The sequence below is a fragment of the Neoarius graeffei genome, chromosome 6 (assembly GCF_027579695.1).
Source record: "Neoarius graeffei isolate fNeoGra1 chromosome 6, fNeoGra1.pri, whole genome shotgun sequence".
Lineage (NCBI taxonomy): Eukaryota > Metazoa > Chordata > Actinopteri > Siluriformes > Ariidae > Neoarius > Neoarius graeffei.
In genome coordinates, this window is record NC_083574.1 from 52,241,007 (window position 1) to 52,253,810 (window position 12,804).

The 12,804-nt window shown below is 41.1% G+C and overlaps 1 protein-coding gene across 1 annotated transcript in view; it reads left to right on the plus strand.

Moving 5' to 3' along the window:
• Window positions 1–8,276: 8,276 nt before the first annotated feature.
• Window positions 8,277–12,804, plus strand: part of cpne2 (copine II) — a 108,144-nt gene continuing 103,616 nt past the window's right edge. Inside the window, exon 1 of the mRNA XM_060923820.1 lies at window positions 8,277–8,496. The gene's annotated coding sequence lies outside the window, so the exon portion shown is untranslated. The remainder of the gene's footprint in view (window positions 8,497–12,804) is intronic.

Sequence of the window (12,804 nt, forward strand, 5' to 3'; positions counted from 1 at the left end):
TAGACACATGTTTGATAAACTTTATTTACATTTAAAACATGGGGTTAACCCTTGTATGGTGTTTGGGTCTATGGGACCCATTTTCATTTTTTATCAAAGGAATTATTTTTTCAAACTTAGACTCATTGGCCTTGGCTCATTTTCTGTGAAGAACATATATCAGAACACATTTTCGATGACCACACACTGTACACCCTCTCCCTCCCCCCATGGGCGTTACCTACAACAACTCACCGCACGCAAGTGAAGTGAATCTCAGTGCAAGCAGAGAAATTTTGGTGCAAGGTGCAGCTGCTCGCAAGTGGAGGAGGTGACGTCAGCCCCATTCCCACCTCACAATGTCTAGCTTTTGCTAAAACCTTATTCTTTTGTTATATGCCCTCAAAATTAACCCTAGGCCACGTTAAGTTAATGTTCAACTAAACAATGAAATAAGCTTAGCCTAATGGGGTATTCTTGGTTGATGATGAATTGTTTGCAGTATTTCATCGCTGTCAGGTCAAAACCTGCTATGTGACATTTTTCCTTTTTTACAGGAGACGTACAACCCCGATTCCAAAAAAGTTGGGACAAAGTACAAATTGTAAATAAAAACAGAATGCAATAATTTACAAATCTCAAAAACTGATATTGTATTCACAATAGAACATAGACAACATATCAAATGTCGAAAGTGAGACATTTTGAAATTTCATGCCAAATATTGGCTCATTTGAAATTTCATGACAGCAACACATCTCAAAAAAGTTGGGACAGGGGCAATAAGAGGCTGGAAAAGTTAAAGGTACAAAAAAGGAACAGCTGGAGGACCAAATTGCAACTCATTAGGTCAATTGGCAATAGGTCATTAACATGACTGGGTATAAAAAGAGCATCTTGGAGTGGCAGCGGCTCTCAGAAGTAAAGATGAGAAGAGGATCACCAATCCCCCTAATTCTGCGCCGACAAATAGTGGAGCAATATCAGAAAGGAGTTCGACAGTGTAAAATTGCAAAGAATTTGAACATATCATCATCTACAGTGCATAATATCATCAAAAGATTCAGAGAATCTGGAAGAATCTCTGTGCGTAAGGGTCAAGGCCGGAAAACCATACTGGGTGCCCATGATCTTCGGGCCCTTAGATGGCACTGCATCACATACAGGCATGCTTCTGTATTGGAAATCACAAAATGGGCTCAGGAATATTTCCAGAGAACATTATCTGTGAACACAATTCACCGCGCCATCCGCCATTGCCAGCTAAAAAAGAAGAAGCCGTATCGAAACATGATCCAGAAGCGCAGACGTCTTCTCTGGGCCAAGGCTCATTTAAAATGGACTGTGGCAAAGTGGAAAACTGTTCTGTGGTCAGACGAATCAAAATTTGAAGTTGTTTATGGAAATCAGGGATGCCGTGTCATTCGGACTAAAGAGGAGAAGGACGACCCGAGTTGTTATCAGCGCTCAGTTCAGAAGCCTGCATCTCTGATGGTATGGGGTTGCATTAGTGCGTGTGGCATGGGCAGCTAACACATCTGGAAAGACACCATCAATGCTGAAAGGTATATCCAGGTTCTAGAGCAACATATGCTCCCATCCAGACAACGTATCTTTCAGGGAAGACCTTGCATTTTCCAACATGACAATGCCAAACCACATACTGCATCAATTACAGCATCATGGCTGCGTAGAAGAAGGGTTCGGGTACTGAACTGGCCAGCCTGCAGTCCAGATCTTTCACCCATAGAAAACATTTGGCGCATCATAAAACGGAAGATACGACAAAAAAGACCTAAGACAGTTGAGCAACTAGAATCCTACATTAGACAAGAATGGGTTAACATTCCTATCCCTAAACTTGAGCAACTTGTCTCCTCAGTCCCCAGACATTTACAGACTGTTGTAAAGAGAAAAGGGGATGTCTCACAGTGGGAAACATGGCCTTGTCCCAACTTTTTTGAGATGTGTTGTTGTCATGAAATTTAAAATCACCTAATTTTTCTCTTTAAATGATACATTTTCTCAGTTTAAACATTTGATATGTCATCTATGTTCTATTCTGAATAAAATATGGAAGTTTGAAACTTCCACATCATTGCATTCCGTTTTTATTTACAATTTGTACTTTGTCCCAACTTTTTTGGAATCGGGGTTGTAAAAAACTGAATAAAACTCTGAAATAACAAGCTGAGAAGCCAGTAAAAGTTGTTCTATTATTAGCTTGGTCAGTTAAACATCCATCAAAATAGCTAATTGCAGCATTATATTAGTGTAAATTGCAAAAAAAAAATCATCCTTGAGAATTGACCTAAATTGTCACATAGCAGGTTTTGAACTGACAGCGACGATTTGCTCCCTCCCCAGACACAATGGACATAAGGAAATTCTTTACAAAGAAGTGGAAAGTAAGTCAAAATTTCCCCACAGGACAGGGTTTTTTTTGTCCCAATGGAAATGTTAGTGCAGTTAGTTGGCTAGTCAATGTTAGATGTATCAGCTAGCTTAATGTTAGCTATCATTTAATTCAAACCCAGTAGGCCTGCCTTACTGTAATGCCAAGAATGAGGTCAAGTCTGCTCTGATGATATTTATTGATTCCCTGTTGTGATCTGAAGAACTTGTTTTGTCTGGTCTTTGCCAGTTTTCTGGAAAGTAACATGGGAAATCAGTGTATGGGGAAGGAATAGTAGAAAGGAAAGCAATGGAGAGAGATGGATGTTATTCCAGGTGGATTGTGAAGGAAAGGGGGATAAAAGTTATTAAGTGGTAGAAATTGTGGTGGCACCAATGTAAGAAGGAGTTATAAATCCTATAAATATAAATCTATTTGTTATACTAATCTGTAAATGCTACTGTAGTACCACCATTGCATGTAGGTTGACAAAACTGCACTTGTTCATTGTGTGAAGTTCTCTTTTATGTGTCATTGATTGACACAGTGTGATTTTGTGTTATGAAGACTGCATGATGCCATGTCGTTTTTGTTATGAGTATGACTAAATCGGACAAAAGTAAAATGCACCCACTAAAGTCACTGTTGGTGGTGAACAAAACTGCACCTGTTCATTGTGCGAAGTTATTTTTTATGTGTCACCGTTGCTTGACACAGTGTGATTTTGTGTTATGAAGTTTGTATGATGCCATGTCATGCCTGTTCATTGTGTGAAATTATGAATATTCTTATTTTTAAACATACAGTTGAGTGTCACTATTGCTTGGCACAGTGGCATGTTGGGTTACATTTAAACTAAATAAAAAAGGAAACACAAAAAAATAAAAAGTAAAATGCACCCATAAAGTCATTGTTGGTGATATATTGTGTCACATTCATCTCATTATCTTAGGCAGAGCAGTGGGTTTAAAAAAAGGTTAATTAGAAGTGCATGTCAGTTTTGTTTGAGACTTACAGTCCATTTTAGTTTTAGTTTTGTTGAATATATGGACTAGTTGAATGACGACTTATTGTTGAGTCTTGAAAATAGTCATTGAATTAAGTGACTTTTGTAGGTAAAATTAGGTGTTTAACAACCTGTTAAAAATACACCAGAATGCAGGAAATAGCATCTAATTAATTAAAAATTTTCTGGGGGAGGACCCCCAGACCCCCCACCACTGTGTCATATCCCCCCCCCCCCACACACACACACACATTAAAAATGCTTCTGACGCCCCTGAATCTAACAAAGGTAAAGGGCAAATATTAACCATATATCCTATTTATGTTGCTTGCAATTGGGGTGAAGTTAACATCTGTTAAGTATTTTATGTAAAATTAAGAAGAAGAAACCTTTATTTGTCACATGCACACTTCAAGCACAGTGAAATTCATCCTCTGCATTTAACCCATCTGAAGCAGTGAACACACGCATGCACACCCAAAGCAGTGGGCAGCCACACTACAGCGCCCGGGGAGCAGTCAAGGGTTCGGTACCATGCTCAAGGGCACTTCAGCCCAAGGCCACCCCACGTTAACCTAACTGCATGTCTTTGGACTGTGGGGGAAACCAGAGCACCCGGAGGAAACCCACGCAGACACGGGGAGAACATATGCCGTTTATGTTGCTTGTAATTGGGGTGAAATTAACATTTGTTAAGTATTTAATGTAAAATTAAGAAGAATAAACCTTTATTTGTCACATGCACACTTCAAGCACAATGAAATTCATCCTCTGCATTTAACCCATCTGAAGCAGTGAACACACATACACACACCCAGAGCAGTGGGCAGCCACACCAGAGCGCCCGGGGAGCAGTCAGGGGTTCGGTACCTTGCTCAAGGGCAGTTCAGCCCAAGGCCGGTGTTCTGTAAAGTTATCCTACCTCTTGGATTTGTCCTACTAAGCCTCCTGCGCATGCGCAGAACACATGACGTCATATCTTGGAATTGGGACCGAGTTTTGTCCTACTGCTGGGCTGATAGAAAATCGGTCAGTATTTCACGCATTTGCCGATTTTTATGTTTTGTGTGTATTGGTCGAGTCTTCGCCCCACGTTAACCTAACTGCATGTCTTTGGGGGAAACCGGAGCACCCGGCGGAAAACCACGCAGATACGGGGAGAACTCTACACAGAAAGGCCCTCGCTGGCCGCTGGGCTCGAACCCAGAACCTTTCATCTCATCTTTTTTATTTTTTTTATTTTTGGTACTACCATATGTCTTATCTTCTAGTCTTAGACTTTCAAACTTTCGTGGTTTCTATATGAATGATTCCACACTTATGGGTACTGAAATGGGGACATGAACTTATTTTTAAAAATTCACCTAAAACCATTTCTTTTTTTACCATCAGGTCACAAAACATGTAATCTTTAATGAATGATATGTTAAAAGATAACTTTAATTTTCTGAGATGTAATAAAAACATATTTATATGCCAAAGTCAAGCCTATGAGTTCCAAAATGATGTCTGTTACATTACTTCTGTTACGATTGTCCATCTTGCGTCTGTTATAAATTAATTACAATCTAGCTATATACCATGTTAATCTTATTGAAAGAATGTGTATGTTTATTCTACTACACATGTTGATTAATTATAGTTGCTAAAACATCACCTTCCTATGTTTCAAAAAGTAATTCTACATTGTTAAAATTGAGAATATATATGTCCACAACACTTCTGTTACGTTCTGACTTTGGCATATAAATATGTTTTTATTACATCTCAGAAAATTAAAGTTATCTTTTAACATATCATTCATTAAAGATTACATGTTTTGTGACCTGATGGTAAAAAAAAGAAATGGTTTTAGGTGAATTTTTAAAAATAAGTTCATGTCCCCATTTCAGTACCCATAAGCGTGGAATCACTCATATTTGAGTATTTTTTCATGAATATTTGATTTGTGATCATTTATGAGAGGCAGGGCCGTGGAAAGACCTTTGGAGGGGCAGGGGCTCAACATTCAAAAAAGGGCACTTGGAACAAATTTTTCACACAAGTTAACTTTATTCAAAACTAAATTTCAATTGCAACTGAACATTCTGTGTGAGTGTGTGTGTGTGAGTGAGATCCATCTAAATGCTGCAGTATTCTTCAAAGCAGCAGTCTTCGGTTTGCCATGTTCTTGAAAATGTCTATGACAACACTGTATGGGTGGCATGGTGGTGTAGTGGTTAGCGCTGTCGCCTCACAGCAAGAAGGTCCTGGGTTCGAGCCCTGGGGCCGGCGAGGGCCTTTCTGTGTGGAGTTTGCATGTTCTCCCCGTGTCCGCGTGGGTTTCCTCCGGGTGCTCCGGTTTCCCCCACAGTCCAAAGACATGCAGGTTAGGTTAACTGGTGACTCTAAATTGAGCGTAGGTGTGAGTGTGAATGGTTGTCTGTGTCTATGTGTCAGCCCTGTGATGACCTGGCGACTTGTCCAGGGTGTACCCCGCCTTTCGCCCGTAGTCAGCTGGGATAGGCTCCAGCTTGCCTGCGACCCTGTAGAAGGATAAAGCGGCTACAGATAATGAGATGAGATGAGACAACACTGTATTCAATATGGATATCTTCACTAAGTGAAGATTAGTCTGACCTGTAGTTTTCTTTCTGACCCAACTGGACAGAGATCCACTGCCTTTTGCTGCCTCCTGCAGCTCCTTCTCTTTCTGCTTCTTTATCCTCTCTTTCCTTGGCATCTTTGCATAATGCAGGCTTTCACTTATTTAGAAAACGTTTCCCTATGTTTTAACTCAACTAACCTAAGCTACTATAACATAATAGTCTTGATAGAATATGTTGTGGACGTCGTCATTCAGCCTTAAGTTTTCGAAGCTGCTAGAATATGTTATTAACGCCGTCGTTCAAACTAAAGTTTCCGAATCTGCCACGTTAATGAAATGGATGGAGCAAACGGTTTAAATATAGCCTAGGCGGCTTCATTAAATGATAAACAACCCTACGCATTTACTGTTGTGTTCTAAGCTGCACAATATTGCATGTTCAGATAAGAAATGAAAGGAGACTTTCAGTGTGACCTTCCCATGCCGTTCCTCGCACTGTCTCCCACTGTCAACCGCCTGCATGCGCTTTCTGCAGAGGCTCACTGAATGCATGACGTCACGGATTGATGCCCGCATTTACATAGAAAAACGTTATTTTATAAATCTATAATTTCATATATTATTGTCAAATTGTAGAGAATATTGATGTTTGAGCTAACTTATCTTTTACAAATATATAAAAAAACCAGTCCCTATGAAAAGGGCACTTTGGACAGCAAACAGAAAAGGGGCAGGGGCTAGAGCACCTGTAGCACCGGTTCATTGCACGTGGGTGATGAGAGGGATGCGAGGGAGTCTCAACGTTTCGTCGGAGTTTTGTCGGAGCGTTTGGACTCTTTCTCTCACCCAGAGCATTTTTTAACATAGTTACTGGGAGGGGCGGCACGGTGGTGTAGTGGTTAGTGCTGTCGCCTCACAGCAAGAAGGTCCGGGTTCGAGCCCTGTGGCCGGCGAGGGCTTTTCTGTGTGGAGTTTGCATGTTCTCCCCGTGTCCGCGTGGGTTTCCTCCGGGTGCTCCGGTTTCCCCTACAGTCCAAAGGCATGCAGGTTAGGTTAACTGGTGACTCTAAATTGACCGTAGGTGTGAATGTGAGTGTGAATGGTTGTCTGTGTCTATGTGTCAGCCCTGTGATGACCTGGCGACTTGTCCAGGGTGTACTCCGCCTTTCGCCCGTAGTCAGCTGGGATAGGCTCCAGCTTGCCTGCGACCCTGTAGAAGGATAAAGCGGCTAGAGATAATGAGAGGAGTTACTGAGAGACCAAATGGTCTTGGTTAAACCATTTTAAATTTTAAACTTGGTTTAAAATTTGGTCTCCCAGTGAAGCTGGTTTGGCATTGACTAGGAGACCAAATCTGGCCACTGGGAGACCAAATTTTAAACCAAGTTATGTCTTATCATTTGGTTCAATCACTTACAATTAATTAACCAAGTACCATGTAAGTATACATTTAACAAGGAAAACAAAGATCTATGTTATAAGATATACACGCAAGATCATGTTGGTTAAGAAAAACAAAACTGAAATTTGGTTACTGAGATGGCTGATGTCAGAATCCGATGTCATTACTGTGTAAGTGTCTTTGTGCTTGGTAATTGCTCTTGATAGCTGTGTAGTCACTGTAGTGTGTTTGTCTGTATGGTGATTGGTGAACCATTTTGCATCACAGAATATGCCGCAGCGGTGCAGCCGCATGGACTCTGGGGCCTGTGATTGTATTGCCCAGACCAGTTGTTCTCCTAGTGGAAAATCCTTAAAAAAATGCTCTGCTCTCACCTCTCTTATTTTCTTGATAATGTATTTATGTAAATGAGTTTTTATGGACATTAGACATTTATTTATTTATTTATTATTATTATTATTATTATTATTATTATTATTATTATTTCACATATATTATTGTAAGGGCATTGAGATTGTTATGGAATGCACATAGAAATAAATTATTATTATTATTATTATTATTATTATTATTATTATTATTATTATTAAACTTCTTGCTGTGAGGTGACCGTGCTAACTCTACACCACCGTGAATTTAAAGCACCAAAATGTAATGAACCGGACAGGCTACCAAAAATTTATATTAAACAGACTTTTTGTCTCAACAGGTGATTCACATCCAGGTGTAAACATCTTCACCTCAATCCTTTGGCCAGTCAGTAAGCCGTGTACAGATGCATGCATTTTTTTTTTTACCTCAGAGAAATATAGTGTCAGGAAGTGTTAGTGTGTGTGTGTGTGTGAGAGAGAGAGAGAGAGAGAGAGAGAGAGAGCTCTGTGTGCAGCTCTGTGCTAGAGCAGTTGGCAGGAACGTGTGAGCTCGTGCACGCAGCTTGCAGCAGCCGTCAATGGGGAGAGACAGTGAGCGCGCGCCGCTCTAGAGAAAGCCTCTGCTTACGGAACTTCACATCAGCGGACCGGCGCGGCAGCTCTGCATCCCGCTCCACCGCTCAAACACCGCTCACACACCACAGCCACAGGAACCGGCCGAGTCGGCAGCGAGTGAAGAGTGAAGAGCTTTCACCGGTGAGTGACGGCTGTTTGCGAAATAGTCAGAAGTGCCCAGATGTGTACAGGTTCGCTGATTGTTTTTTAAGGCGCTGGTACTGAGGAAAAGAACGCAACCCAGTCATATAGTTATATAGAGCAGTTCGGGTATCTAGGCTGCAAATTGGCCGGATATTTACGCAGGTAGACTCGGTGCCAGCGTCAAGAACTGAAAGTAACCTAGCTGCTTATCCACATCTGCTTATCCACATCTGTAATTTCACAACAAACACTGTGCATAAGGAGTTACCTAGTTTCTATCAGGGTTCTGGCACTTTGTTTAAAGATTTGCTCACACGATTGTGTCTTCTCACAGATACAACTATAATCGTATTTAATAAAATATTTACATAAGATTAATGCTTTGTATCCAACATCAACATGGGTTGATCAGAGGCGATTCTAGAGTCTGTTGTGGCCCCAAGCAAGGGGCCCTTCTGACCAGTGTTCACCACCAATATCTCATCTCATCTCATTATCTCTAGCCACTTTATCCTGTTCTACAGGGTCGCAGGCAAGCTGGAGCCTATCCCAGCTGACTACAGGCGAAAGGCGGGGTACACCCTGGACAAGTCGCCAGGTCATCACAGGGCTGACACATAGACACAGACAACCATTCACACTCACATTCACACCTACGGTCAATTTAGAATCACCAGTTAACCTAACCTGCATGTCTTTGGACTGTGGGGGAAACCGGAGCACCCGGAGGAAACCCACGCAGACAACATGCAAACTCCGCACAGAAAGGCCCTCGCCGGCCACGGGGCTCGAACCCGGACCTTCTTCTTGTGAGGCGACAGCGCTAACCACTACACCACCGTGCCGCCCTCATCACCAATATGTTATAAATAATCTGACACCAACGAAAAATGTATGAAACCAAAGTTTTTTAAATTCCAAATGTGAATTTGGAAGGTAGGAAGGTTTCCGACTGAGATGATGTCATTGCAAATCACCCATTGTTGTTTATTTGATTTAACCTTTATTTTTAACAGAGAGGTCGGTTGAGAGAAAGCTGTCTTTTTCAGTTCTCTCTGTCATTGTTTTTTCAAACATAATTTTTTTTCAAATATATATATTTTTGAGACATTTCGGTACATAAAACAGATTCCAAAAAAGTTGGGACAAAGTACAAATTGTAAATAAAAACGGAATGCAATGATGTGGAAGTTTCAAATTCCATATTTTATTCAGAATAGAACATAGATGACATATCAAATGTTTAAACTGAGAAAATGTATCATTTAAAGAGAAAATTAGGTGATTTTAAATTTCATGACAACAACACATCTCAAAAAAGTTGGGACAAGGCCATGTTTACCACTGTCAGACATCCCCTTTTCTCTTTACAACAGTCTGTAAACGTCTGGGGACTGAGGAGACAAGTTGCTCAAGTTTAGGGATAGGAATGTTAACCCATTCTTGTCTAATGTAGGATTCTAGTTGCTCAACTGTCTTATTTTTTTTTGTCGTATCTTCCGTGTTATGATGCGCCAAATGTTTTCTATGGGTGAAAGATCTGGACTGCAGGCTGGCCAGTTCAGTACCCGGACCCTTCTTCTACGCAGCCATGATGCTGTAATTGATGCAGTATGTGGTTTGGCATTGTCATGTTGGAAAATGCAAGGTCTTCCCTGAAAGAGACGTCGTCTGGATGGGAGCATATGTTGCTCTAGAACCTGGATATACCTTTCAGCATTGATGGTGTCTTTCCAGATGTGTAAGCTGCCCATGCCACACGCACTAATGCAACCCCATACCATCAGAGATGCAGGCTTCTGAACTGAGCGCTGACAACAACTTGGGTCGTCCTTCTCCTCATTAGTCCGAATGACACGGCATCCCTGATTTCCATAAAGAACTTCAAATTTTGATTCGTCTGACCACAGAACAGTTTTCCACTTTGCCACAGTCCATTTTAAATGAGCCTTGGCCCAGAGAAGACGTCTGCGCTTCTGGATCATGTTTAGATACGGCTTTTTCTTTGAACTATAGAGTTTTAGCTGGTAACGGCGGATGGCACGGTGAATTGTGTTCACAGATAATGTTATTTGGAAATATTCCTGAGCCCATTTTGTGATTTCCAATACAGAAGCATGCCTGTATGTGATGCAGGGCCGTCTAAGGGCCTGAAGATCACGGGCACCCAGTATGGTTTTCCGGCCTTGACCCTTACGCACAAAGATTCTTCCAGGTTCTCTGAATCTTTTGATGATATTATGCACTGTAGATGATGATATGTTCAAACTCTTTGCAATTTTACACTGTCAAACTCCTTTCTGATATTGCTCCACTATTTGTCGGCGCAGAATTAGGGGGATTGGTGATCCTCTTCCCATCTTTACTTCTGAGAGCCGCTGCCACTCCAAGATGCTCTTTTTATACCCAGTCATGTTAATGACCTATTGCCAGTTGACCTAATGAGTTGCAATTTGGTCCTCCAGCTGTTCCTTTTTTGTACCTTTAACTTTTCCAGCCTCTTATTGCCCCTGTCCCAACTTTTTTGAGATGTGTTGCTGTCATGAAATTTCAAATGAGCCAATATTTGGCATGAAATTTCAAAATGTCTCACTTTCGACATTTGATATGTTGTCTATGTTCTACTGTGAATACAATATCAGTTTTTGAGATTTGTAAATCATTGCATTCCGTTTTTATTTACAATTTGTACTTTGTCCCAACTTTTTTGGAATCGGGGTTGTACATTACAGAAGACAACTATAGTCTAAACACATTAAATATTTAATGTATGGGGCGGTACAATGGTGTAGTGGTTCGCACTGTCGCCTCACAGCAAGAAGGTTCTGGGCTCAAGCCCAGCGGCTGTCGAGGGCCTTTCTGTGTGGAGTTTGCATGTTGTCTGCGTGGGTTTCCATAAATTGACCATAGGTGTGAATGGTTGTTTGTCTCTATGTCAAGGGTGTACCCTGCCTCTCACCCATAAGCTCCAGCTTGCCTGCGACCCTGTAGAACAGGATAAGCAGCGACAGATAATGGATGTGTAGGTCCTCCAGTGGCACGGTGGTGCACCTCACAGTAAAAAGGTTCTGGGTTCGAGCCCAGTGGTCGGTGAGGGCCTTTCTGTGTGGAGTTTGCATGTTCTCCCTGTGTCTATGTGGGTTTCCTCCGGGTGCTCCGATTTCCCCCACAGTTCAAACCCATGTGGTTAGGTTAACTGGTTACTCTAAATTGTCCATAGTGGTGAATGGTTGAGAGGAGAAGGCAACAGGAAAACCAGTACTGTAATTCCTCTCAAGAAACTTTGATGGCTGAAGCCATCAGAGAAAACACTAAAGAAGGGTCCTCCAGTGCAGACTGGATTCAAATATCTGTGTGTCCATTGAAGCTCTAAACAGCATGCACATTCAAGCCAGAGACACTGTGTCAGTGTTGATGTTTTATAATTCACCAAAAAAAAAAATCTGTTGCGATACTTCAGTTTAAACAGTACATAGCATAGCTTTATTGCAGATATACTGTATGTGCATTTTGTCTAGGAGTAAAGATCAGGATGTTAAAAAGATGGGACACCTTACAATGCAGACCTGTATTTAGCCTCAGCTGTATGTTTTGTGCATGAAAATGATATGATAAAGATTAGTACATAACTGGAAAGAAAGAATGCTCTGAAGTGGCCAAAGGGTGTTTGTCAGTGCAAATGATTGTTGGTGGTGATTCATGTATTACAACCATTCATATATTAGGTTCATTATTTAAATGTATAAATGTGTACAAAATTATTTTTGGCTATTTATTGCAGTAGTTTATTCCTGAAATTTCTCCCAGTAGAGCAAAATAAGTCCAAGTTCACATTATTTATAAGCTGGTATATTTCTGAGGTATTGATATTTGGATTAAATCAATTGAAGGGACCAGTCAAAAAAGTGCTAATAACTATAAAACCCTAAATATAATGACTTGAAATGAAAATAGTGGGTTGTAATTTCTATTGACGTAGTAAAAAAAAAACCTTCGCTGTGCTTCATAGACCCCTGAGGGCACATTTAGACAGGATCTCAGGTTTGTGGTCACCTGACCATCACACTCAGCTGTGCTTTTTGAAAATCCCATTCCAGACGTAGTCCCGCTCTAATGTTATAATACCCTTCACTCTTCTTGGAAGACTTTCCACTAGATTTTGGAGCATGGCTGTGGGGATTCAACCACAAGAGCTTTAGTGAGTTCAAGCACTGATGTCGGGTGAGGAGGCCTGGGCTACAGTCTGTGTTCCAGTTCATTCCAAAGCTGTTCAGTGGAGTAAAAATAGAGGGACAAATAGCAATT